Source organism: Theobroma cacao, chromosome 4 (assembly GCF_000208745.1).
Source record: "Theobroma cacao cultivar B97-61/B2 chromosome 4, Criollo_cocoa_genome_V2, whole genome shotgun sequence".
In the NCBI taxonomy this organism is placed as follows: Eukaryota; Viridiplantae; Streptophyta; class Magnoliopsida; order Malvales; family Malvaceae; genus Theobroma; species Theobroma cacao.
Genome location: NC_030853.1, coordinates 30293355 through 30297017, shown reverse-complemented (window position 1 = coordinate 30297017; position 3663 = coordinate 30293355). Strand labels below are relative to the sequence as shown.

General features: G+C 34.5%; 1 long non-coding RNA gene across 1 annotated transcript; it reads right to left on the bottom strand.

Moving 5' to 3' along the window:
• Positions 1252-2241, bottom strand: LOC108661710. The gene is made up of 2 exons (XR_001927483.1): positions 1543-2241; positions 1252-1290 (listed from the first exon to the last, which is right to left on the bottom strand). It is a non-coding gene; the product is annotated as an uncharacterized LOC108661710 (long non-coding RNA).

Genomic DNA, 3663 nt, shown 5'->3' with positions numbered 1-3663 from the left:
ATTGGATGGGAAACTCAAAGTTAATGTGGACAGGCTGCCGATGGATTTTATAAACTAGAATTAAAATACATCAAGAAATCATAAAAATTAGAAACAAGTCAATTTAGTTTGTGTATGAAACTATTAATAATTCTATGTCTTATAGGCAATGTAGACACTATATTTGTCCAGATTTAATCTTATTTATTTATTGAAGTTTTTAATTAGTTTAATTTCGTTCATTTTCAATTTTATTTTGATTTGGAATGATGGTTTATAACCAAACGAGTTTATAATCAAATAATTTCATAATCCAAATAAGTCAAAATTCAATAAGATAATAATGTTGGGCTAGCAAGTTTGCAAACAATAAAAATAATACAAAAAACACAAATGAAGATCACACAAAATAAAAAAAAAAAAAGTCATAAAATTATGTTTTAAAAATCAATTTAGTCCTCTTAAATTTTTATTTTAGATCAAATAAGTTCTTATCCCAAACCGTTGACTAATGAAATTAGTTAATGGTATATGGTAAATGACATGGAAGATGCATTAAATAAATCAAGAAACCATAAAAATTAGGAACATCCAGATAATGAAGTATTCATTGCAAACACATAGAACAGTTGACAAGGGAATGATCCTTTGCTAGTCGGCAATCTAGTTCGCGTTTCTTTTTTGTCTAAAAGAAAAGATAATGATTCATCAAACATCCACCGAATAAAACATTCCCTGGGCAGCCAATTGATCACAAGATTAAATCTAGTATTAATTAATTTTATTTTTTTAAATAATAATAATAATGATAATATAGTGGGGGCTACGTTAGACTTTTTACGTGATTTAAACTTGAGAATTAATCCATGTGCAAATTGATCACACATATATTTTTGGCTGTCGCAAGATTGCAAAGTAGATTTAATAATATCATCTCGTTTAATCACCAGAAAATTCTAATCTTAACTATCAAAGATTGCATTGAATTAGTCGATATAGTTTAATATATTTTTAAGTGTATATAAATGAATTTGTGTAACTTATAATTATAAAATCATGATCGTAAATTCATGTAATTCAGTTTTATATATCACATGAATCTCATGAAATTAAGAAGTTAAAATGTAAGATTAATAGAATTTCCAAATTTTGTTCGAAATTAACAGAATACGACCTTTTCCATGCAAAACCCACTGTATCGGCATCAATGGAAGTATTTTGAGCATCCAATATTTCCTGAATCTTCTGCTTTTCTTTCAGCCTTACTTTTTCTCGATTACTAATCTCTGGGTCAGCCCCGTTAGACTCACCCTACACGAACACAAGAAAACCTCAAAAATCATAGAAACCTAAATCTAAGTAACAATAGCATTTAAATTAAGCTTATCATCAACGTATTAAAAACCCTAGAAGCAAAGTTCATTCTAAAGTTTAAAAACTAAAATTTTCAATCATACTAAAAATAACAAGCAAAAAGCCAGATCCAACAACCAAAATCGCAAAAATTCGAAACCAAAAAAAAAAAAAAAAGGAACTGTTCAAGGAGCAAAATCGTGAAAGCACCTCATCAACATCATTGGCGTTTTCATCAGGGGCGGCGGCAAAGAGACCAACGGCTTTGAGCTCTTCCGCGCCGTTGATCTGGTCGTCGATTCGTTCCTCTTCTGATAAATTGGAGCCGTTGGATAGCGCGTCATCGGACGACGCCTGACGCTTCGACTATTTCGCCATTTCTTTCTCAGGTCGAGGGCTTCGTTTCTTTTCTTCTCTTCTCTTTTCTTCTGGAGAGAAAGGGGAAAAAATATTAATGATAGGAGCTGATATCTCAGGAAGATTCTTTCATTTGGGGGCAGAATTTCCTTGCTTAGATCGGTGTTGGTGAGCCTGCCTACCTTCTATATGTCTTTATTTAAAATCCCGTTGGCACTTAGAAACAGATTGGAGAAGCTCCAGCGAAACTTTCTGTGGGGTGACTCTGATGGAAAACGAAATATTCATTATTCAAATGGGAGGAGGTGTGTAACTACCGAGAATGTAGGGTATGGGAATTACTGATTTGGAAACAAAGAACAGGCCCTGTTAAATAAGTGGATCTGGCGTTATGGGCAGGAAAGAGAGAGCATGTGGAGAGAAGTAATTGTCGAAAAAACCAAGAGCAAACCAAGTCGTCTTATGTCAAATGCGAGTGTAAATAGAAACTTCTCTACAATATGGAAGAATATTATTTGCCCCCTTTCACTTACTAACAAGTATTTTTTGCAGGTGTCATCTAATCTTGGGTTCATTGCAGGAAATGGTGAAAATATCCGATTTTGGACAGATGGGTGGATCGAAAACAATACCTTGGTCCAATCTTTCCAAGGATTTTTGCATTGGTTAACAACAAGAATAAGCGTATTGCGGAGTATGGAAGATGGAAGGAGAGTGTGTGGATTTGGGATACCTCCTTGAGAAGGAACCTTTTTGATTGGGAGATTGGTCAATAGGATCAACTGGGGAATCTCCTAGAAGATACTCAAATTAGTAAAGTGTTGAAAGATGAGATGATGTGGAAAGGTGAAACCAACGGGATATATACTGCAAATCCTTTTGTCAACGATTGATGGCTCCTGTGGAAAGGAGAGAAAAGATATGGATAAAAGTCTTGGGCAGGCTTAGCACCATTTAGAATTTGAGGTTTTTGTGTGGCAACTGCTTCATGGGAAAATTGGGGTGAAAGAAGAACTGGTTGAAAAGAGGACTGATGCAAGATAACCAGAGTATCTGTGTGTTATGCTACAAAGAGAGAGAATCCTGCAACCACCTGTTTATTTCCTGCCTGGAAATGTGGAAGGTGTGGGCTTGCTGTTGTGACTCATTTGGGTACCAGTGGTCGGTTCCGAGTAATGTTAAAGCGTTCTTTGAATCTTGGAATGATTGCCACTTGGGAAATGCGGATGAAAGATCGTGGAGAATGGCGTACTTTGCTGTTGTGTGGACTCTTTGGAAGTGCCGTAATGAGAACATCTTCAAAGGCAAAGCATGGGACAGGGCAAAATGCTGGGAGACTGTTAAATTTAGAGTGGCTTCTTGGGCAAATGCTAAATGGCCTAATGAGTATCCCTCGGTTTTAAATACCTTTTTGTATCCGGGGGTGGAATGTGGTGGAAAAAAGAAAGCAGTTGAAAGAAAAGGTATCATCTGGGAGAAACCGAAGCAGGGACAGTTGAAGTTTAATGCCGACGGGGCAAATTTCGTTCCTTCCTACTGCTTTTGGGCTTCTCTTGTAATTTGCTTATGTTGGGCTTCTTTTGGGCAACTAAATGGACTGTGAGCAAGGATTTCTTTGTATGTCTGTTTTATGCATTTTTTGTACTTTTTTTCGTTTTTAATTTTTTTATTCACGCTCATTTTTAGATATTATTTTTATATATGTTTACAATTTAGAATAATTAATTTTAAAATTATTATTCAATATAAATATTTATCTTTGAATATTTGTAAAAAAAAATTACTTCGCTTTTATAAATAGAAGCAAACCCGAAAATTACAAAGCCTGCCCTATGCCTGTTTCCCAAACCCCCCATCCAATGTTTAAGGCTTTTTTTGAACTACTAAGAAAATACAAGCTGGTAAAATAAAATTTAAAGAGTTGAACCACTTAGACAAAAAGGATTGAAAATTAATTTAAAGAAAATAATGTCA